At 47.3% G+C, this 24,480-nt stretch overlaps 1 protein-coding gene and 1 non-coding gene across 4 annotated transcripts in view; one reads left to right on the forward strand and one right to left on the reverse strand.

Moving 5' to 3' along the window:
* The window catches only part of CACNA1C (calcium voltage-gated channel subunit alpha1 C), a 777,231-nt gene that overhangs the window by 293,011 nt on the left and 459,740 nt on the right, over positions 1-24,480 (reverse strand). The gene's annotated exons all lie outside the window — the stretch shown is intronic.
* TRNAA-CGC (transfer RNA alanine (anticodon CGC)) lies at positions 12,005-12,080 on the forward strand. Its single transcript has one exon. It is a non-coding gene; the product is annotated as a tRNA-Ala (tRNA).

Here is a 24,480-nt window from a genome sequence, read left to right on the forward strand (position 1 = left end):
ATAACCACACCAAGTCCGCTTTCAGAAATATACCTTCCATGAAGCTCTGGGCTGTGTGTCCTGGATCCTCCTGCTTTTCCACAAGGTCTGAGCTGATTTTTCAGTCCCACCACAGATGCCTTCTAGAACAGGGGGAATGGCCTTCCATACCCCCTACACCGACAGCCCAGGAAGTCAGAGAGCTGCACTCAAACCAAAGCAGGAGAAACCCTCTTGCCAAATTACTACATGACTTCCTAAGCCTCCTGGGACCTTCTAGAGCTCTGCAGAAACTTTCCCTCCTCATTTCTGTGTCCTTTCATTTGTCCCAAGCACTGGCATTAGATAATCTCAGCATCCTGTGCCTTTCAGGCTTCACTGAGGTCTTTAAAGTGAACTACAAAGCTTCCAGGGAAAAATAGATAAAAAAGCTTAGCATTGCAAATGAGGACAGCATTAAGCCCAAGCTGGAAAAGAGGTTAGTGCATTCCAAAGAGCTCTAGACACTGGTCGCTAAAAGTTAAACTGGAAAGGTAAAGGCCAAGGTGTCTTGCTCTCCTGCTTTAATCCTGTAGTTGGATTTTTCTCAAATAGTCCGTGATCGAGTCAGCAGAACACGTCTGCTGAGCACCTCGCTTAGGCGCTGCCGGCCTGAGACCAGCGCCGCTGCAGGTCCCTCGCTGGGCCCGTCTGCCTTGTGATCTTTATCACTTTGGAATCTCAAAAAGCAAAGACAGCAAATCACTTTTAGAAATTTAAGGACATTCTAAGGCAAACAAAGGAAAATAAAAATGAGCAATATCCTATTTTCTTGCTTTGTGTGTATTTTTGTCTTTCCAAAATTATCATCGCACTCTTCATGTTATTTTATATCCTTTTTTGAAATTATTGCTTAACAATAGATTTTACACATCTTATATGTTTCCAATATCACTTCCAGTAACAACCTTATTGCATTCTAGTAGCATGGATAGAGGTACTATCATTTATTTGCCCAATTTCTTGAGTTTGAAGCTTTAGGTTTCTATGCACTTGGAGTATGCCCCTCTCGGGCAGGTGGGTGGCCAGCAGCCTGTTCTAGCCCCAGGGCTGCTATAGAACCCACCCCGGACGCTCCTCCTTCCCCAGAGCAGAGGGCTCCATTGAGTTCAGTGGGCCCTGCTTCCTCCGGCTTCAGAGGAGCCACTATTTGCTGATGGGGCCTGGGGGGCCCTACAGGCAGTCCTTAGAGCTTCCTGAGGTGCCAGGGCTCGGGCACCACTACAGGGATCAAGCATTCCTGCTGTAAAGGATCTCAGTGAGCATCTAATCAAGTCCCCATTTTACAGATTAGGAAAATGAGGGTAAGGTATAGGGAACGACTCGTCTGAGTCTCATGACTGGTTAGGGGCAGCAGACCCACACTCAGTGCTCTTCCCCTACATGCTTCTCCCTGTGGATCCTGTGACACCGCTGACAAGGCACCTAGCCTGGTCATCATGTAGGGACCCTCCCCCCACTTCTTAATCCTCAGGCAGCCTGTATGCCCGTTGCCTCTGCTGCTCAGACTGCAGGAGAGGTTCCCTTCCCATCCTCTGCACCCATCCCCAGGGTGCCCCTAGGAGGTGCGCCCCTGCACGGATGCTGGCGCTTCACAGTGGGCCAGAAGAGGGAGCCAGGCGGGGTCCTGGAGCTCCTGGCCTCCCTTCAGAGACGGGACTCTGTGCCCGCTCTGGGGCTGACCACAGTTTACTCAGAGTCTGTCTTGGAACACCCATAGCCCTCTTTCTATCCTTGCAGAGGTATCAGAAAGACCCTTTCCTTATAGGGTCCATTTTTTTCTTTTATGGATGAGGAGAGGCTACCATGAAAAGCAGAGCCGTTCCAATCAGGAAAACACAGTTCTCTGGGGACTGCGGCTGTGTCTCCAGGGGTGCCGGGCTCTTCGTCTCCTCTCAATACAGCACAGGAACCCCCCCCCCCACGTGAGCACAGCTCCAGGCCTGAGCTTTCTGCAGTGTCACATGCCTCCCTGTCTCCCTGTTCCTGAGACACCACTCAGTTGACATACTTTCAGCCAAGACACCAAACATCCAAGAAAGAAGACAGGAATCTGCTGTGTGCTGGGGGAGAGTTGCCTGCCCGCCCATCTCTGGTCCTCAGGCAGGCTGCTGGGCCTCCTCGCTTCCGCTCCCTGCTCCGCTCTTCTCCCTGTCTCACCCCCTCCCTCCCTTTGCCTCTCTCCTCTGCCTCTCTAGCCTGCTTTTTGTGTTCCCTACCTATTCCTGCCATTCCCTTCTTCACCACGCTCAGCTCTTTCCTTGCCAGCTGAGGGGTGGGCAGCTGTGCCCATTCAGCATTCACTGAGTCACTCAGAAGTCCAGCTAATTGAAGCATTTCTTGTAAATTGCTTAAAATTCATGCAGACCCACTAAAAATGGCGAAGTACAGCCATGAACATTAGCTTGTGCCGTTAACAGAAAACACCAGACCCTGCCAGGTATGGACTAAAGACACACTGATTCTGACACAGTCCTGCCTGAGAGAGGGGGCGAGAGGGGCAGAGCGAGCTTGGTGCAGTCACCTGACTGTGGTGAGCCCACAAGCACAGCAACGGCCCACATAGAGATCCTCACCCGCATTCACGTCCGTTACTGAAATGGTCTGGGATTGAGGAAGGAGGAATGTGAGCTCCCCCGTTAACAGTCTCTTAGTGCTAGCTGGGTAAAACATCTCCACCATCTTTGTTTCTCTTATTCTTACACTGCCACTGACTCGCCACTGTCAAGCCTAACATGGACAGGGGACAGTGAACTCAGGGGTCCTATGCAGACCCTGGGAGTCGCAGCGCCTGAGAAGAGTCCTGGCTCTGCCCTGACTCGCTGTTCACCACACCATCCTCTCTGATGATGCTCCAGCACCATCCCCTCCTCCCATCACTTCCATCCACTGCTTCGATTGTGCTCCAAAATCCCACTGCTTGCCCATGTGTCCTGCATGTATGAGTCCTTTTAATCCTCACAACAACATCATAATCCTACAGATGAGGAAACAGAGACATTGAAAGATGACGTCAGCTCACCCAAACAGTGCAGACTGTGAGTGCTGTGACAAGTATTTGAACTTGGGCAGTCTGAGCCCAGAGTATCTTCCTTAGCTTTAAGTTGTCCACATATAAAATGAGGATGGTAAAAGTAAAGTCCTGTATCATAAGACTGTGGGTACATCCATAAAGGTGCTCTATCACCTGTAAAGTGTGCTGTGAAAACACTAGTTGCATCAGTCTCATAGTGTAGCTCCCCTTTGGGGCAGAGAGAAATGTCTTGTAAAATTATCATAGGATAACAATTTTTTTGGGGGGGGAGGAATCAGATGTCATCTAGCACAATTTCCCACTCAACGCAAGATTAGTTAGGTTCTTGAAACTGAAAGAGACCTTGGAAGTAGCCTGGTCCAAAGTCAGATGGGGAAGTGATCCCACCCAAGATGGCACTGATATCAAGGAGCAGAGTTGGGTCGAAACTCAGGGCTCCTGACCTTTGTCTAGTGCGCATCCCATTACTCCAGCGGTTGCTGCCTCTCCCCTTGCCTGCCCCCCACCCCAAGGGGCGGAAGCTGCCTAGCTCTCTTCATGGCACACATGACCTCAGGAACCTGCTCAACACATACTTTGGGCAACTATTGGCAAGCTTTCATTGTCCACTTACAAGATGATACTTTCACACTCCCTGCATGAAACACAGGGCCAGTATTTTATCATTCAAACAGGGCACGTTGGAAAATGAAAGAAGAACTACTAGTAATTACGTGGTGACACAGGTGTGAACTGGAAAGTAGAGTCACCCTAATTAACCCTCAGTGAGTCTCCCAGAGCATCCAGGAAACACCTAACTCCTTGGAGGGTAGAACAGCTATGGAACTGACTTGAAGGAAGGCTTGTTAGGAGCGTCTTCCCCAGGATGGTAGGAGGGAGGTACCAAGGGGAAAGAAAAGATACTCCTTTGGCAAGAAAGGACGAAAGCTCACCTTTGGGTCATGGACTCGTCAACGGAAGCGACACCACCATCATGGGGTTATCACCCACTCTCCCCTTCTCCCCCCCCCCCCATCTCGCTGGGAACATTGCTGCTTCTCTTCCTTTCTCCTCTTTCTATTGAATAATTTTTCTATGGTACTTTAATGAGCCAATTATAAATATGTTCATGCATCCTGTGAAGAAAGTATCACTTAGTTTACTTGTTGGTAATTAAATGGGCTATGTTTCATTTCTGTTTTGGGAGACTTACGGGCATTTCCTGTTTCTAGATGGCAGAATTGAAAAATGAAGTCTACTCAACATGATAAAGGCCATATATGATAAACCATCAGCTAACATCATATTAAATGGCACTAAACTGAAGGCTTTCCCCCTTAAATCAGGAACAAGACAGGGTTGTCCACTCTCTCCACTCTTATTTAATGTGGTACTAGAGGTTCTAGCCAGAGCAATCAGACAAGACAAAGAAATAAAAGGCATCCATATCGGAAAAGAAGAAGTAAAGGTATCACTCTTTGCAGATGATATGATCCTATACATCGAAAACCCCAAAGAATCCACAAAAAGACTACTAGAAACAATAAGTCAATACAGTAAGGTCGCAGGATACAAAATTAACATACAGAAGTCAATAGCCTTTCTATATGCCAACAATGAAACAATTGAGAACGAACTCAAAAGAATAATCCCCTTCACGATTGCAACAAAAAAAATAAAATACTTAGGAATAAACATAACAAAGAATGTAAAGGACTTATATAATGAAAACTATAAACCATTGTTAAGGGAAATCGAAAAAGATATAATGAGATGGAAGAATATACCTTGTTCTTGGATAGGAAGAATAAATATAATCAAGATGGCTATATTACCCAAAGCAATATACAAATTTAATGCAATTCCCATCAAACTTCCAATGACGTTTTTTAAAGAAATAGAGCAAAAAATCATCAGATTTATATGGAACTATAAAAAACCCCGAATAGCCACAGCAATCCTAAAGAAAAAGAATGAAGCTGGGGGCATTATAATACCTGACTTCAAACTATATTATAGGGCCACGACAATCAAAACAGCATGGTATTGGCAGAAAAATAGACACTCAGACCAATGGAACAGAATAGAAAGTCCAGAAATAAAACCACATATATATAGTCAAATAATTTTTGATAAAGGGGCCAACAACACACAATGGAGAAAAGAAAGCCTCTTTAATAAATGGTGCTGGGAAAACTGGAAAGCCACATGCAAAAGAATGAAACTGGACTACAGTCTCTTCCCCTGTACAAAAATTAACTCAAAATGGATCAAAGATCTAAACATAAGACCTGAAACAATTAAGTACATAGAAGAAGACATAGGTACTCAACTCATGGACCTGGGTTTTAAAGAGCATTTTATGAATTTGACTCCACAGGCAAGAGAAGTGAAGGCAAAAATTAATGAATGGGACTACATCAGACTAAGAAGTTTTTGCTCAGCAAGAGAAACTGATAACAAAATAAACAGAAAGCCAACTAAATGGGAAATGATATTTTCAAACAACAGCACAGATAAGGGCCTAATATCCAAAATATACAAAGAACTCATAAAACTCAACAACAAACAAACAACCAATCCAATAAAAAAATGGGAAGAGGATATGAACAGACACTTCTCCCAGGAAGAAATACAAACGGCCAACAGATATATGAAAAGATGCTCGCCCTGGCCGGTTGGCTCAGCGGTAGAGCGTCGGCCTAGCGTGCGGAGGACCCGGGTTCGATTCCCGGCCAGGGCACATAGGAGAAGCGCCCATTTGCTTCTCCACCCCTCCGCCGCGCTTTCCTCTCTGTCTCTGTCTTCCCCTCCCGCAGCCGAGGCTCCATTGGAGCAAAGATAGCCCGGGCACTGGGGATGGCTCTGTGGCCTCTGCCTCAGGCGCTAGAGTGGCTCTGATCGCAATATGGCGACGCCCAGGATGGGCAGAGCATCGCCCCCTGGTGGGCAGAGCGTCGCCCCTGGTGGGTGTGCCGGGTGGATCCCGGTCGGGCGCGTGCGGGAGTCTGTCTGACTGTCCCTCCCTGTTTCCAGCTTCAGAAAAATGGAAAAAAAAAAAAGATGCTCATCTTCTTTAGCTATTAGAGAAATGCAAATCAAAACAGCAATGAGATACCACCTCACACCTGTTCGATTAGCTATTATTAGCAAGACGGGTAATAGCAAATGTTGGAGAGGCTGTGGAGAAAAAGGAACCCTCATACACTGTTGGTGGGAATGTAAAGTAGTACAACCATTATGGAAGAAAGTATGGTGGTTCCTCAAAAAACTGAAAATGGAACTACCTTATGACCCAGCAATCCCTCTACTGGGTATATACCCCAAAAACTCAGAAACATTGATACGTAAAGACACATGCAGCCCCATGTTTATTGCAGCATTATTCACAGTGGCCAGGACATGGAAACAACCAAAAATCCCGTCAATAGATGACTGGATAAAGAAGATATGGCACATATACACTATAAGAAATGATGACATAAGAAATGATGACATCGGAACATTTACAGCAAAATGGTGGGATCTTGATAACATGATACGAAGCGAAATAAGTAAATCAGAAAAAACCAGGAACTGCATTATTCCATACGTAGGTAGGACGAAACTAAGAGACATTGATAAGAGTGTGGTGGTTACGGGGGGGGGGGGGGGGGGGGGATGGGAAGAGGGAAAGGGGGAGGGGCACAAAGAAAACAAGATAGAAGGTGACAGAGGACAATCTGACTTTGGGTGATGGGTATGCAACATAATTGAATGACAAGATAACCTGGACTTGTTATCTTTGAATATATGTATCCTGATTTATTGATGTCACCCCATTAAAAAAATAAAATTATTAAAAAAAAAAGAAAAAAAAAAAGAAAAATGAAGTCTAATTATTGATGGATTTTTCCAAATAGAGAAACAGAGAAAGATATTTCATTCATTGTCAAGTTCACTATGTCTTAGCATAACCATAACAAGGGGTAGGGAATTACAATAATATTCAAGACCACAAAAGACGAGCTAGGAAAGACAAAAAGAAGTTATGAGGTTCGATGGAGAGAAAATCTTATTTTGTAACAAGAAGGAATTTAACTCCTGGACTGCTCTAGTTGGGCTATGTTGACTTTTTCCTTCTGAACCCTTGAAAGTGCCTCTTGGATAACTCTATTTCCTATGATGAAACCCATTTGTTCCTCAAGAAAAGAACTGTGACTAAGAGATTTAATTAATAATATGAAACTTTAAAGTGTGGAAGACTTTTAATCAGATGTGGCCTCTAATTTGCTTTAGGACATCAACAAAATAAGTCTTATTTTATTCGTACGTGTTTGCATTTATGAAGCAAAGTTTTCAAAAGTTCTCAAACTATTGGGTAAATTGAACAGATCATCACATAAAAATGGTTGCAAAACCAATTAACACAGAAAATATTACAGTTACAACATGTTTTATAAATATTTATAAGTTTCCTGTTAGAGTATTTTGCTAAGCTTTAAATTTCTAACCCTTCGGGTTGAAAGTGTGAGAAAAAATATCCGAGAATTTTAGTTAAAGGCAAATAAAATAGTCCTTTTAGGACTTTGATTCTGGTGGTCACCAGACACAGTGTACCTGTTGGCTAGTGTGCCATTTAAATGTAGTTCACAGTGTCTGGCTGAATGAAGTGTGTGTTTCCTACACGTAGGTGAGAGGCAGGGACAGGGGCCAGTATTCCCATTAGGACAGACCAGAACTGGACGGAGACCTTCACATACGGAATGTCACTTACCCTCCCAGCAACCACGGGAAATGGCTGTACGTGCCCCGGATAAGGAAACCGAGCTCAGGGCGGTCCATGACTTGGGGGAGCCATGATCTGAGTCTAGCCCTGATTCCTACCAACGTCCTGGCTGTGTTCGACACACCAGCAGAGGTTCAACACTGAGCGGATTGTGTCTGCCCATCTTGAACTCACGCTCTATCTAGTGTTTCAAAATTCCCATGATGTGCCAGAAACACTGCTTAGAGAGACAGTGGGCTAATGAGAAATTGCTTTGCTCCTCACCTACAGGGTGTGCAAAGGGACTCGGGGAATTTAGGTCCCAATGGTAACACTCTCCTGTCGCCTTAGCCGCACCCACCACGGTTTCATGACTGAGACAAGCAATTACAGCATGGAGAGAGGACAGAAGTCAGCGGAAGACTCAGCTCAGCGGAAGCTTTTGCTTTAGCAGGACACCAGCTCTGTCTAATGAAGGTGGCCCCGGTCAACCCCACCATCCCTTCCACTGCCTGTCATTATAGCCTGGTGAGAGACTGCAGGTGTCTCCTGGGTCCAACCTCTCACATGAATGAACAGTGGCAGCTGAGAAGGAGAGCTGCTGGGAGCTCAGGGGGTGGGGGGATTGTGGGAGTGGTCCCATGCCCTTTGGGGCCCTTTAATCCCATCGCACTCACTATGCCCCTTAACTGACACCCTTCCTCCTTTCCAAAATGGCCGCTCCCACACTAGTTTGCCTGATGCTGGTTATCAGGTCCAGTTAAGTTATTCTGGCATGCAGAGGGGAAGGGCTACGGCCAAGTGACCCCACACAGAAAGCCTGGCAGTGCCCTAGGGCAAGGCTGAACAAGCTGCCAATGGACCAGGCTGGGGCACGTGGGAGATGGAGATGGTGAGAGAGGCCCTTGCATGGAGCAGTTTCTGCCCCAACACCTGCTATGATACGTCTCTGGTGTCCCAGAGCAGTCTCGGCCCCGGCGGGCCTCTTTCCAGCATGGAGTAGGACTGCAGACAAAATCTCTGAAAAGAAGGTGTGGTATACAGCCTTGGAAATCTTATTCTCTCCCTTAACATCACACCTACTGTTCTAGATGGCAGGTGAGGAGGACTCGTGGGTGTGCCTGGCACACATAAGGGTGGGGGCCCCCGATGGGCGCCGGTCAAACACATGGTAGAGGGAAGGCAGCCGGGAGTATCTCCTTGCCATTCCGGTGCCAAGCTCTGCCACAGCTGGACAGGTGGCTGCTCACGAGCGGTGCAGCAGTACCGTGAAATGCCTCCCGCCCCAAACAACGCCCCAGCCAGCATCCTGACATTCTCGGCCTTCACTTCCCTCACTTGTCAACGTCCTCCCAAGGAGATGTGATTTTTAGCTGAATCAGAATGTGCTGCTACCTGGGAGGGATGATACCGTTGCATGGACTAGTGTCACTGATTAACTACATCATTACCTTGCCTTTCTCATCTGCCTGGGCCTCCTCATGCCCAAGTCACATGCCACATTCCAGAAGACACAATAGGACAAGAACCTGGCGCTTCCGCTCCAAAAGGCTGAGCAGAGGCCTCAGTGCTTATCCCTTAGGGGGTCTTAAAAAAGTGTTGGTTCCCATCCCCAGAGATGAGGTTGATCGGGACTGGGAGGGAACCAGGGATGAGCATCTTCAAGGTCAGACAGAGCAAAGACCCACGACCGTCCCGGCTATCTGAAGCCCTGCCGTGCAGGGGTCTTGAGGGGATGGTAAGAGATGGTGGGTGGGCCGCAACACTTTGAAGCTGTTCATCCCAGAAGACCTCTGCCCAGAGCCAACCAACACAACACACACGGCATGAGTACATGGAGACCCACTCAGGGAAGCTTCCATGTTCCGAGTAAGTCTTCTACATCTGACTGGCCAGGGCTAAGCCTAATTTCACCATTGGACCATGTCACACCCTTGCCTGAGGTCCGATGCTCAACACTATGCCAGGTGTAGGGAATAACAGAACGGAGATGCACTCACTAATGTTGACAGGAATGTCTTTCACGAATAGCCAAGTAGCATGAGGAACATAACAAACACTGGGTTTGGAACCAGGAGAGCTGGGTGTGAGTCTGGCCTCTCCTTCCACTGGCTGTGGGACTCCGGCCAGTAACCTCAGTCTCTTTGATCCTCGTGGTCCTCATTTGTGAAAGGTGATGTTGCTAACACCTTTCTCAGAGGGTTGTGATGAAGATGAAGTCCTACGTGCGGCCCTAACTCCCACAGTAGGTGCCAAGAAAAAATGAACTTTCCTCCTCTGGCCCCAGTGGGCACGTGCCCTGGAACAGCAGTCCTGATCACTGCCAACCTCGTACATATTATGAGATACAGAGCATGTTGGTTACGAGCCCAGTCTCTGCCTGGTTTTGAATCCAGGTGCTGTCACTTATAAGAGGTTTGACCTTGGCCAAGTTACCTAAACACTGTGTCTCAGTTTCCTCATCTGTAAAGTGAGATAATAGTAGCTACCTCACAAAGCCGTTACAAGGATTCTGTGGGTTAATACTGTAAATTTTACAAATCACCCCTTTCTCCCTCCCCCCTTCCCTTTCTCTTGCTCTTCCTTCCTTTGTTACTTCCTTACTTTCTTGTTTCCTTCCTTCCCTCCCTCCTTTCCTTCCTTCCTACCTACCTACCGCGCTTCTTCAATGTGCCCAACGCTGTTCTGGGCCCTGGGAATATAGCACTGAACAAGAAGAGAGAAAAGTGAAGAAGAAAGAGGTCCCGTTCTCAGAAAGTCTGCATTCAATTGGAAGAGAAAGACGCTGAAAGAGGGAGAGAATAAGACATTTTTAATAGTGATGAGCTGTTAAGAGCTAACCTACAGAGGGAACAGAGCCAGCCTCTACAATCAGGAGGCAGGTGCGCTAAAACCTGAGGTGCAAGAAGGAACAGGCTCCGTGCACTTGGAGGTGTCTGCTTCCCTGAAACCCTGAACTCAAGTCCGCCTGAGGCCAGGCTCCTCTGGGCAGACAGAGAGGGAAGGGGGCTGGAAAGGGACAGAGGAGGAGCTGAGTGTGGACAGGGAAGGCCACTGAGCTGCAGGGAAGGGCAGCAGGTACTGGGCCGGCAACGGTGCAGAGAGAGGGTCAGGGAAACAGCTGGAGGAGAAGAACACAGGTGAAGGGGAAGCAGAGAGGCGAGCATGAGGAGGGTGTGAGGGCGGGAGGGTGGGGCAGCAGGGGTGGAGGCAGGGCAGTTGGCCGGAGCCCAGCGAGAGCAGACATGCTCAGCCTGCACCATGGTGGGGACTCTAGTGCCCCCCACACTGCTGACCACCCTCTGATGCCAATGGGATTGATCACAACAGAGGGTCTTGGGTTCCAGAGACTATTATCAGTTTATAATCTTGTGGTGATTTTGTTGTTCCTGCTGCTATTGTTGCTTTAAATTTTCATTTTCTGTGAGCTCAGAGGAGAGAGTGTAAAGCACTACCACATGAGAGAGAAGCTGAATATTTCATTTTCATGACCCCAGCTCAGACAGCAGCTTGTGGGACAGCAGGGGGACTGTCTGGGCCCCGGAGGGGCAGAGACAGCAGGGCAGCAGCAGAGGCGAATATGGACAACTGGGTAGAGTGCTGATGTGGCTCCTGGAGAGAGCCCACAGGCGGGAAGGGGGGGCGAGGTCACTGGGAAGGGAGAGGACGGGAGGTAAAAGACAGGAAAAAACTGCTCAAGAAAAGAACTGAAAAATAATGAGGAGGATTAAAAGGCAGAGCAGGTAGGAAGAGAAAGCATATAAGAGCAAGAAAAGCCGTAACATCCATTGGATTCAGTGTACCACTCAGAATGGATGTGCAGGGTTAGGTTACCACAGTCACGCTCACAATGCTCCAGGGTGTCTGCCCAACAGAAGGGGTGTGTGCACGTGTGTGACGGACACACACAGGTACCATGTCAAACACACGCTGGAGCAAGAGCCTTCTGAGCATGAACCTGCCAGTCCTTGTCCCCACTGCCTCCACGTGCCCACAGGTGGCCTAACTGGACTATTCTGGTTCCCGTGGGTAAAGAGCTGGCCATGTGTGAATATTCAGTGAAGAAAGAAAGTCAGTGATCCCAGCGCCTCTGCCCAGCACAAGCCAGGCTTCCCCACAGACATCTGACTACCTTCTGGCTAGATGTCACCCCTCTGGCTCAGGACTGGTCACACTCAGTGAGAGGTTAGAGCCCACGCAGTATCTGTCCTAAGGAAAGCACCCAGGCCCTGGCCGGTTGGCTCAGTGGTAGAGCATTGGCCTCGCGTGCAGGAGTCCCGGGTTCGATTCCCGGCCAGGGCACACAGGAGAAGCACCCATCTGCTTCTCCACCCCTGCCCCTCTCCTTCCTCTCTGTCTCTCTCTTCCCCTCCCACAGCCAAGGCTCCATTGGAACAAAGTTTGCCCAGGCGCTGAGGATGGCTCTGTGGCCTCTGCCTCAGGCGTTAGATTGGCTCTGGATGCAACAGAGCAACGCCCCAGAGGGGCAGAGCATCGCCCCCTGGTTGGCATGCTGGGTGGATCCCGATCAGGTGCATGCGGGAGTCTGTCTGACTGCCTCCCCGTTTCCAACTTCAGAAAAATACAAAAAAAACAAACAAACACCCACCTCCATGTCCCTTTATCCCACTGCTGCCCTCTCTGACTTCTGGACTCAACCCTCCACGGCCTGCGGACAGGGACTCCAGGTGCCTGGCCAGTATCAAACACACTGCTGGTCCAGGCAGGAGCCCAGGCCACAGGGAACCCTGGGTTCATAATTTCAGCAAACGTTTATTGTTTACCATGCTCTAGGAACTATGCTGGCACTGGGCATCCACAGGTGAAGAAGCTCTGGCCCCAGCTTTGAGATGCCTAAGCCTGGAGAAGGATCTGGACAGGGTGAGGGTCCATTTTAACATGACAAGGTATGTGCTGAGAGTTATACCCAGGGAACTTGGGAGGCCCCTGCCCCTAACACCATGAAGAACCAACGAGAGCATTTCAATCTTATTCTAGATCCCATGTCTACACTGGACACAGAATCCTTTTGTTGATTTATTATTTCAGAATAGCTATTAGCATCACAAACGACAGTGGTTTTCCTCGGAGACCAGGGTGGGAAGCCCTGATCCAGGCATTGGCCTTGAGCTGAACTTGGTGAATATTGCAACCTCCTCAGAGTTAAGTCCACTCCCTTCAGTCATCTGTATTCATGTTACTCACTCAGCACAGGTCATAGAAACTCAGTCAAAGCAAGATTCAGGAGCTGGTGTCTTCCCCACAGCTTACGTAGTTTTGACTGTCTTAACAAAACTGTCTTTGTCCCAGTGGTGAATCATGAAGAAACAAAAGGTCTCACTGATAGGTGTTAGTCAGTGGTGGGATTCAACCAGTTCACACTGGTTCAGCAGAACTGATACCTAATACCTAATTTTTCATTGAGTTGGGCAAACCAGTTGTTAGAATGAACTTGTAATCAGGGTTCTCTCTAAAGTGGGCGCCTGGGCAGCTGCCCAATATGAAAATCACAAATTTACATTCCTTATTCTTTTTTTAACATTCATCTGTGCAACAGCATATTCTAAGCACCTGTAGTAAAGTTCATTCCATCCGTAGGTGAAAAGAATTGCAAGTGAGGACACCAATCAAGAAGGAATATGGAAATATCTTAAATCAGTGGTCCCCAACTCCTGGGCCATGGACCGGTACCGGACCGTGGGCCATTTGGTACCGGTCCGCAGAGAAAGAATAAATAACTTACATTATTTCCGTTTTATTTATATTTAAGTCTGAATGATGTTTTATTTTTAAAAAATGACCAGATTCCCTCTGTAACATCCGTCTAAGACTCACTCTTGACACTTGTCTCAGTCACGTGATACATTTATCCGACCCACCCTAAAGGCCTGTCAGTAAAAATATTTTCTGACATTAAACCAGTCCTTGGCCCAAAAAAGGTTGGGGATCACTGTCTTAAATAACAGTTTTATTGTTTTTTGTCAGATATTATTTAATATTTTTCATTAATATTTTAAAACTCTTTCTAGTAACATAATCTAGTTTTGTGTACCTCTTTTACTGTTCTTAAGTATTAAATGCATGAAAGAATAAACCACCTTTTGGTATATTGTTTTTTTATACTTAAAATGGTCATTAGGGCAGAGAACCAGTTGTTAAATTATTTGAATCCCACCACTGCTGTTAGTTCTTTTAAGGGAAAAGGATAAATGAAGCCCAGTGAGGCAGGACAATAAAAGGAAGAGGCTATTTGAGTGTAAACACAGTCAATCAATTAATTCTCATCCCTCGGGCAACTAGTGTGATCCTGTCTTCCAGAGAAGGAAGCTGAACCTCAGGGAAGTTCCGTCACTTGGCGCACAGCTGTCGGGAAGCGCCAGGTCTCACTGACTAGGCCCTGAGCCTCGGTGTGCCTCACCCCGACTCCCACTCCCTCGCACCACACCTCGGTGCCTCTCCCCTATCCAAGCCACTGCACTGAGCACCTGGCCTGTGGGCGACTTGATATTTGTCCAACAGGCTGAGTTTTTAACGAGTGTACAGTTTAGCAGGAGAGGACACCACATGTGGTGGACCCTTGAACAATGCAGTTGAAAATCCACGTGTAAACTTTCAACTTCCCCAAAACCTGACCACTAATAGCCTACTGTTGACTGGAAGCCTTACCGAGCACACAGTGTCAATCAACACCTGTTTTATATGCAATATGCATTATAGACTGACTGTATTTTCATAATAAAGCAAACTAGAGAAAAGATGTTAGTAAGAAAATCATAACAAAGAAAAAATACATTTACAGTGTTTATTTAAAAAAAAGTCAAGTGGACTTGTCAGTTCAAGCCCATGTCATTCAAGAGCCAACTGTATTCAGCTGTGCATGGAATACCTAGAATGCGGGAAGTTCCAAGGACAGAGAAGTGAGGGCACGTCCCCAGCCCAGAAGAAGACATGGCTGTCCGGAGGGGCCAGCAGATGGCCTGAACCTTAAAAGAAAGGGTCTGATGGTCTAAAAATGGCAACAGATGGCCCTTCAGGTGGAAGGAACACTGTGAACCAAGCCACGGAGGTGGCTTTGGTGAAACGTGGCTCGTGTGAAGTTTATGAAGGGGCAGTAGAGCTTGCGAGAGATGGTAGGATGGGGACCACACCCAGCCAGAAGCAGCAGTGAGACCTCAAGCACAGATGTTCTGCTCTGCAGAGGTCAGGGAGCGGTCCCCAGACCACGGGCTTCGCAGTGGCACGCAGGAGCATTTCATCAGAGCTGTGTCGACACATGTCTGGTCCAATAAATGAACATTTCCATCTCAGCTGACTACATTTGGCAGGAGCAATAAATTCATATGGCAATTGGAGCAGCAGATGGGGAGGGAGCAGGAAGGCATGGGGTTGGAAGAAGAGCGGTACTCATGGGCAATTTATCAAGTTGCTTTTGTTTCTTCACTCATTCATTCACCAACATCCGTACTATACATTTCACCTACATTTTAGTTTGTTAGCTTTGGATGTATCTCCATATTTTCCAGTCTTCTCTCAGTGACTCCTCCTCTTACTTATTCTCCAATACCATCATATCGGGCAGGAATGTTGGCATGCACCCAATAGACTGGAGAAACCTGGCTTCAGGCACGGTCTTCCAACAAAGCCCCACCTTCCGACTTCAGTAGTTTGAAAAGGCATTAAGTCCACTTTATAGGCCTCTGTTAAGTACCTGTACCGACTTATTATATACTGGTGAAAATATTTATTTATTCCTTGGTTCGAAAAAAAAAAAAAAAAGATGATTTACTGAGCACTTACTATGATCCAGAGATGACCAAACTAAAATTGAATGGAATTGATGGGAGGGCTAGAACCAGAACCGAGTTTCCTTACATGCAGTTGAGTGCTTTCTTCTGTGTGTGATCAGAGCCCCAGGCCAGTCTGGCCCCAGGCAGTGTGCTTGTCCCACTGTGGTGCCCTGGTCTTTGTGTGCCTCTTACCTCACGGAGACCCGGGTTTGAGTAGCCAGGTCTGCTGAGCATTGCCCCCCGCCACCCCATTCCTGATGCCTCAGCAGTCGCAAGAGGGCCTAGGGCACTTGTTGGAGCACCTTATGATGAGACATGCCTGCCCACAGCAGAGTTCCTCTAGGAATGGGGCAGTCCTCGCTGCAGCGCTTGTGACCTCAGGGACCCAGTCCCTGAGCACAGCACGCTCACTCAGGTGCCTCTGCCCAGCCCGTCAGGTTCTTCCCTTCCAGGACATTCTCTCCAACTTGTGACCAAGAGCTAGGCTAGCAGAACCTTATCACCACAAATGCATCCTCTGGTCCATGAGGCACTGGGCGATGCTATAGATGAGACACTCCAGGTTAGGTGTCTGAGGAGAAGTGTCTGCAGACATGAATGTGTCTATCTGTCCCCAGGATGCCAGGCTTTGACGGGGAGTTGTGTGAGAGCAACTAGCAGCTTACTTTCCTTCTGTTCAGACACCTGCGGCTGGCCTGGTGGAGTCCCTGGTGGTCCCTTAGCCTGCATCATCCTGGGGTGGGCAGTCTCACCAGGCCCTGGCTGCTCTGGCTGGTCAGGTCTATGCTTTCTAGGCCCCAAGTTCATCATACCCACGAGGCCTGGGTGAGACGGGGTGGGGGTGTGGCAGCTCAGTCACCTGCCCAAGACGGCCTTGTGCTTCTACAGCTATAAATCCATGACCCCGCTGGGCATCCTTACCACACACTCCTCTTTCCCATTATCTTTTCTAGCCATATAACCTTGAGCAAGGTACTTAACCTCTCTGGGTCCCAGAGTCTGAATTTGTAAACAGAATAATAATTATAATAAGGTAATAACAATGTTTACGTTTCGTGGTTGTGTGCGATTTAAGTGAGACTGTACTCAGCTGACACTTGGCTGGGCCACCCCAGCAGGTTGTTTTTATCTGTTAATCTGTTCTGATTGGTCAGCCAGCATTCCATGTTTGTTATATATTTATCACTCTCTGAATGTACATATATTAAAAAAATGAGTCTAATAAGTGCTCAATGAATGGTTGATTACTATTACTCCAAATGAGGAGAAGTCTGTAACTTCACTGAGGATACTCAGGAAGTTGATGATAAATGAGAACCTAATATCTTTGACTCCTGACTCTCTCCTCTCTCCCACCTATATCCAAAACTTATAGAAAATTTGTGGAGATAGCTCAGGCTGTCTTCTGTAGCAGGCATTGGCTTGGCCTCATTGCTAACTGAGAAGGCTAAGGGTGGACCCAGGTTGCCCACATACTCAAATGCCCCTCAGAGCCTCAGTCAGAGGCTGAGTCTCGCCCCCCACACAGCACATGTCAATATTCATGGCAGGCTGAGCTGAGTTCTAGGCCTGGCGTGCGGGAGTCCCAGGTTCGATTCCAGGCCAGGGCACACAGGAGAAGCGCCCATCTGCTTCTCCACCCCTCCCCCTCTCCTTCCTCTCTGTCTCTCTCTTCCTCTCCCACAGCCAGGGCTCTATTGGAGCAAAGTTTGCCCGGGCGCTGAGGATGGCTCTGTAGCCTCTGCCTCAGGCGCTAGAATGGCTCTGGTTGCAACAGAGCGACGCCTCAGATGGGCAGAGCATCGCCCCCTGGTGGGCATGCCGGGTGGACCCCGGTCGGGTGCATGCAGGAGTCTGTCTGACTGCCTCCCCGTTTCCAACTTCAGAAAAATACAAAAAAAAACAAAACAAACAAAAAAAAACAAACTTTCTCAAACTGGGCCTGCCTTTCCAGCCTGGGCAGAAGAAGGCCTGGTGGGAGGTGTTCTGGGAGTCAAGCAGTGGCCTTGAGGTGGAAGCAAGGGAGGGTAGAGAGGGTCCCCCATTTATGCAGCTGCTTTTCCTATGGACCCTTGTGACTCACAGTGACACATAACCTGACCAGCCCCATGCAGCTGAGAGGACAGAACCTGGTGGTGGAGAACCTGGTGGTGGAGAGACAGGACCAAGCTTGATCAAGAAGTCAGCTCTGGGCCCTGAAAGGGCTTTTCCTGACCCTAAACAAGAGCTCTGAGGAACATCTGGGAGTGAGCGGCCCTGTGAGTTCAGAGACCTTTGCCTTTCATGGCCCCCAAACAGCCCAAGGGAAAACAGACAGCCTTTCACAGTGTCCTCGGGGCACTGCGCAGAAGGAAGGTTGGCTTTCCGTCCTCCTCACAGAGGACAGAGTTAAAGACCCGATGTAGGAGTCAGAGGGGGGACCTTCGGGATGTGGGAGACTTGCTTGGTTAACACAACCCCTTCTCTGCGGCCAGGGGCTCTGCTGTCCTTTTGTCATTGTAGTGCCTCTCAGGAAGCTGGAGGCCTCCAGGATTCCCGGCTGAGAGATAAAGGCTGGCCAGGCCATCTCATGGCTGGTTCTGTGGCAGCTGGAAGGCCACAGCCAGCCCCCCAACAACCCAAGGGCAGGTGAGGCTGGAAGGACGCGGCCCAAGGCTCCAATGCTCTGTCTCTCAGGGGTCTCAAGGGTTCTGAACTCACGGCCAGCAGAGCTATGTTAACCCCAAGGAGGAGCAGGGCTTCTGTAGTAATTATCTGTGGCTTCTATTCTATTCAGTGGACAATAGAAGCATAACGTTCTGGGTGTCCCCCATCTCCAGCCCCTAATTCTCTCATTCTAAACAGACCTAGTAAATGCCTTGGCCCCAAAGGCCCAGAGTTCCCACAGCCTGTGAGCTGTGAGTCCTTATGAGCCACCCTTTCCATTACAATCCAGAGAAGGGCCTGCTTCTACTCCTACCCTGCTGTCAGTTCTACTGGGGCTGCATGGGGACTGGGAATTCTGTCCCTTCCTTCTTCCCTCCTCTCAGCTGGTGAAAACTCTTGACATCCCATTGAGTTTAGATGGCCAGGAAGAGGTGGGCTCTGCTGGGGAAGGTTGGAAACACCCAGCACACCACCTGGGGGAAGTCTTGGGGGGCCTTGAGATGGTGGGGGGGTGTGCTGACCCAGACCCTTCCTAATCCGGCAGGACAGGTCTCCTCTCGGGTGCCAGAACCTCGCTGTCCTATGGACGGGGCGGGGCTCCTGTCCTTCACAGGGTGCAGGGGGAGAAAGGCAGGAGAACACTCCGTGTGGCAGCACAGGGAGCAAGGACAAGGACAGGGTAGGCGCCATGCTCATCGCCGGTGCTCCCTCCTGAGAGCCGTCTGTGCTGAGCGCACACACATGCACACAGGCACACAGGCACACGTGGCCCAGCCGCTTTTTACTCTAGGCATGCTTATTCTCATTCACTTTAGACGTCTGGGTTTGACTTCCTTTACACAGAGCGATCCATGGAAATCATGGTCCTTTGGAAATGAAAACTATGTCATGTACCAAGTTCCTGGCAGGGGTCCATTTCTTGAAAAACTTTTAAAACAATGCCTCCCATGATTTGGGTGTGGGGGTTTTATGCCCTTTCTAGTTGTGAATAGTGGCAAGCTAGTGTCTTGTGTCCCAAAAATGGGAGGGGTGCTGTCTTACCACGGCGCCCTGAAAGGAGCCAAGGTAATGCAGACTCTGCGGTCAGAGTGGGCACTGGTGACCAGCCGAGCCATGCTGCTCTGGAAGTGACCCTGTCCCTCCAGCCGATATACTGGGGACGGGATGCAGAATGCCACCACAAAGGCTGGCAGCTAAAAGTGACCCAGAGCCTGGGAGAGGAGAAGGTGCCAGCTTGCCAAGGCCCGGTGGCTGACAGGTGAGGATGACTCATCTCCACCCCACGGAAGGTCCCCCTGAGCTTGCAGCCCTATCTCCTTTTTTTTTTTTAATAAATTTTTATTAATGTTAATGGGATGACATTAATAATTCAGGGTACATATATTCAAAGAAAACATGTCTAGGTTATCTTGTCATTAAATTATGTTGCATACCCCTCACCCAGAGTCATCCTAAGGAAAAAGAATGAAGCTGGGGGCATTACAATACCTGACTTTAAACTATATTATAGGGCCACAATAATCAAAACTGTATGGTATTGGCAGAAAAATAGACACTCAGACCAATGGAACAGAATAGAAAGCCCAGAAATAAAACCACATATATATGGTCAAAGAATCTTTGATAAGGGGGCCAACAACACAAAATGGAGAAAAGAAAGCCTCTTCAACAAATGGTGTTGGGAAAACTGGAAAGCCACATGCAAAAGAATGAAACTCGACTATAGCCTGTCCCCGTGTACTAAAATTAATTCAAAATGGATCAAAGACCTAAATATAAGATCTGAAACAATAAAGTACATAGAAGAAGACATAGGTACTAAACTCATGGACCTGGGTTTTAAAGCCCTGTCTCCTTGAGCCGTCTGCTCACCCGTCCCGCCCTCCCGTCAGCTGTCCCGCACGCATGTCCCTGCCCTTCTGCCCTGGTTTTGCGCTCATGTTATTGCTTCCTCTCACCCTGAAAGGGGTTCTGTGCATCCTACCTGCACTGTTTCTGCCTCTCCTGGCGGACAGCAGGCCCTGGGCTAGCTTTCCTTTCCTGTGTTTCATACAAGGGCCACGGGAGGCCTGGAGAAAATGCTGATGACTTACTTTCCTAGGAGAAGTACTGCAGCTTCAAGAAGGAAGAACTGGGTGAGGGCAGTGAGGATATGGAATGGAAGAGGCAAAAGCACAAGACAACCTATGATTAAGGCACCTAACTTCACAGGGGAGGGGCATATGTGGACTCATAATTTGGGTATTGCTCCAAGTGCAATTATCAATGAGGATAAAAAACTATGGCGATAAATCTCAAGTAGTAGCCTTAATGGAATGTTCACACACACTGTCTGTCCATCAACTGCTGGTCCCTACCTTCAGCAGACAACCACTAAGAAGACCGGCCATGGTGACACCTGTGTTCTCAACCCATCCCCAGCCCTGCCCCATTTGGACAATGTCTGTGACTTTGGGGTGAGTACCGCAGACATAATGCTGTTCAAATAGGGAGCCCCCACAGGGATGACTCAATTTTCCTGCCTTCATTTCAACAATACAAAACCTAGAGCTGGGGGAATGAAGTGACCAGCTGGTTAATAGCGAAATAAAGACCAGCACCCACATTGCCTAATCCAAACCCATCGATTTTACTGCCATACCAGATGTTTTTTTGTATTTTTTTAATCCAAAGAGTATTTTAAAAACTAGCAGTTATGATGAGGACAAACAGACAAGTGCAACCTAAGGACGCCTGATCACACATGCTCATAAGAGTGTAAGAAGGACAGTAGACATGAGCTGAAGAATCAAACAATTGGGACAAGAAGTGTCAGCACAAGCAGAATGGAGTGAATTTATGGTTGTGAGAGGGCACTCTTCAAACACGCCCGGGGTTGCATCTATAAAATACGGCACAAAAGAGAGGCTGGGAATGACACGTCACAGAGGGTGACAACAGGCTGCTTATCTGACATTATAATACCGCTCTGGAAATGTCTAAAATTTTTAACATATGATTTCAGAGGTAGCAGCCCTTGTTATAAAAACAAAGGCTTTTTTTCAGCCATAGTTTTATATACTAAATTGAAACAATTGAGACTTCACAAGAGACAGAAATAAATAAAACCTGGACAGAACTCTTCCCATAAAATACTGTAAAGTGATTTGGAGACTTTTGTTTCTGGAAAAATAGAATAGACATTTTTTTCCTATTCCTCCCATGAACTTCACCTAAAATCCATGAATGTTATATATATAACAAGCAGAAAAAAATGAAACAGTGGAGAGAATAAGGCAGACTGGGCAGAAACCCCGTGACAATGACATGAGTTCCCTGGATTTCTGGGCAACCCCAAAATACCAGTGGTACAGAGAGACAAACACTCAATTGAAGCCTGCTTTCTTTATCCAAAGGCCCAAGAATGGGGCACCGAGAGAGACAAAATCTTTTATTTTCAAAATTGTGACAGAATAAACATAACATAAAATGTACCATTTTAACCATTTTAAGTTAAAATGCATTACTGTTCTGTGATGTAAGTGCATTCACCCTACTGTGCAGCCATCGCAACCATCCATCTCATGAACATTTTTATCTTCTCCAACTGAAACTCTACCCATTAGAATAATACCCTTCTAACTCCACTCCCTCCCTGATACTCGTCACCACTGTTCTCCTCTGTGTCTCTGAATCTGACTACTCTAGACACCTCCTATAAGTGGATTACTACAATATCTGTCCTTTGGTGTCTGCCTTATTTCCCTTAGAATGTTTCTTTTTTTCCTTCAAGTTGCAGCATGGGTCGGAATTTCATTCCTTCTTAAGGCCACATAATATTCCACATATGGATATATATACCACATGTGTTTTCCATCCCTCCACTGATGGACACTTGGGTTGTTTTCATGTTCTGGCTATTGTGAATAGTTCTGCTATGAACATGGGTGTACAAATATCAGGAGTCCCTGCTTTCAATTCTCGGTATATTTCCAGAGGTGGGATTGCTAGATTCGTATGGTTTTTGTTTTTTTTTTCAAGGAACTGTCACACTCTTTTCTATAGCAGCTACACTGTTTTATATTCCCCCTAACAATGCACAGGGGTTCTACCTTCTGCATGGCCTTACCAGCACTTGTTATTTTTGGTTCTTCTGACAACATCCATTCTAATAAGTGGCAGAGTAGTATCTCACTGTGGTTTTGATTCGCATTTCCCTAATGACCTATGATGCTGACTATCTTTTGATGTGCTAACCAGCCATATTTTATGTCTTCTTTGGAAAGCTGTCTATTCAAATTAGTTGGTCATTTTTAAATTGAAAACCTCAGGCAATAATTATTCTACTTTAGCCAAGCCCCCACCTCCTCTAACAAAGGCCACATAGGGTACTGAGACTTTCATCCTCGCCCAGCTATACTGAGGCACCCAAACCCCCTGCTGGGTGGTGTCAGACAAGGCCAAGTGGTAGCTGGGACATCCTCCCCACTGGGTAGCAATGAGGGTCCCCAGAGCCTCCAGGACGTCAGTGGAGACCACGTGGAGAGGCAGAAAATGAACTGCTCTGCCTGGCCAGTAATGAAGCACATCTCCCTCTCCCTGCTGAGATGGTGGCAGGGGAGGCCCACAGGAGAGTCAGACTTTCACCACTGCCTGATGGCAATGAGCCCTTTCCCCTCTGTGGTGACCCTGTAGGAATTGGATTAGCAGAGATCCAGTGTGGGGCCTGAACTACCACCTGCAGCAACGAGCAGACTTTGCCTTACTGGGTATCACTGGAGACCTAGTGAGGACCCTGGACTACCACTCCCACCTGGCAGTAGTGAGGTGCTATTCCTTTTCCCTGCTGGTCAGTGTCAAAGGAAGCCAGCTATCACAGAAGTTTTCAAATAATATCCAGACTCTCATAACATCATAACTGGAATGTCCAGGTCTCAGTAAAAAATCACTCATCATAACAAGAACAAGGAAAATGTCAACTTGAATGAGAGAAGACAATCAACACAGGCCAACACAGAGATGACCCAGGTGTTAGAATGACAGCTTTCTTAGAGGGGGAGAGTAAGTCTAGTGACAGCGTATTTCTCATCAGAAACCATGAATGTCAGAAGGAAGTGGCATAATATTTTCAATTGCTAAATGAAAAGAACTACCAACCCAATAGAAATATCCTTTATGAACAATGAGGAAATAAATGCATTTTCACAGATGAAGGAAAACGAACAATTTGTCACAGGCAGACCTACCTTTAGCATGGCTAAAGGAAGTTCTCTAAGCAGAAAGGAAATGATTTCGTTTTAGAAAAAGGAATCTGTCCCTGGCCGATTGGCTCAGTGGACAGAGGGTCAGCCCAGCGTAAAAACATCCCAGGTTTGATTCTTGATCAAGGCACACAAGAGAAGTGATCATCTGCTTCTCTCCCCCTCCCTCTCCCCTGTCTCTCTCTCTTCCCCTTCCATACCCACTGGCTCAATTGGTAAGAGCATAGTCCAGGTGCTGAGGATAGCTCAACTGATTCAAGCATCGGCCCCAGATAGGGTTGCCAGGTGGATCCTGGTCAGGGCATTTGTGGGAGCCTGTCTCTCTATCTTCTCTTCTTTCACTTAAAAAAAGGGGGGGGGGTCTTAGATCACCAGGAAGAAAGAACAGAAAGAGCAAAAATATGGCAAGTACATTAGACTATCCTCCCCTTGAGCTTTCTAAATATGTTTAAGGGTTAAAGCAAAAGTTATAACGCTGATGTGTTTCTCAAGTATGTGGAGAAAATATCTAAGGCAATTATATTATAAACATAAAGGGTGAAGGGAAATAAAGTATCTTTACTTCACTGGATCTGGTAAAATGCAATGCCAATAGACTGATAAACTATACATAAATAATGTATACCTGAGAACAACCACTTAACAAGCTATATACACTAAAAAAATGCACTAGACATAAATAAAAATGGGAGTTCTAAAAAATGTCCAATATTCTATAGGAAGGCAACCAGAAGTTATTTATATAACAGTTTACAAAATTATCGAGATGGAGAACAGATGAATGGTTTCCAGGGGGTAGGAATGGGGGTGGGGGAAAGAGGGGCAGGTGTGACTATGAAGGGGCAGCACAAGGCAGATCTCTGGGCTGGTGGAGCAGCTGTGCAACCTGATGTGGTGATGCCAACATGAATCTACACACGTGATAAAAGGGCACAGGACTACATACATACACACTGTGCCAATGTCCGTTACTGGTTTTGATATTGTGCTACAGTTATGTAACCATAACTGTTACTCTGTACTATCTTT

This window comes from Saccopteryx leptura, chromosome 2, assembly GCF_036850995.1.
Source record: "Saccopteryx leptura isolate mSacLep1 chromosome 2, mSacLep1_pri_phased_curated, whole genome shotgun sequence".
In the NCBI taxonomy this organism is placed as follows: Eukaryota; Metazoa; Chordata; class Mammalia; order Chiroptera; family Emballonuridae; genus Saccopteryx; species Saccopteryx leptura.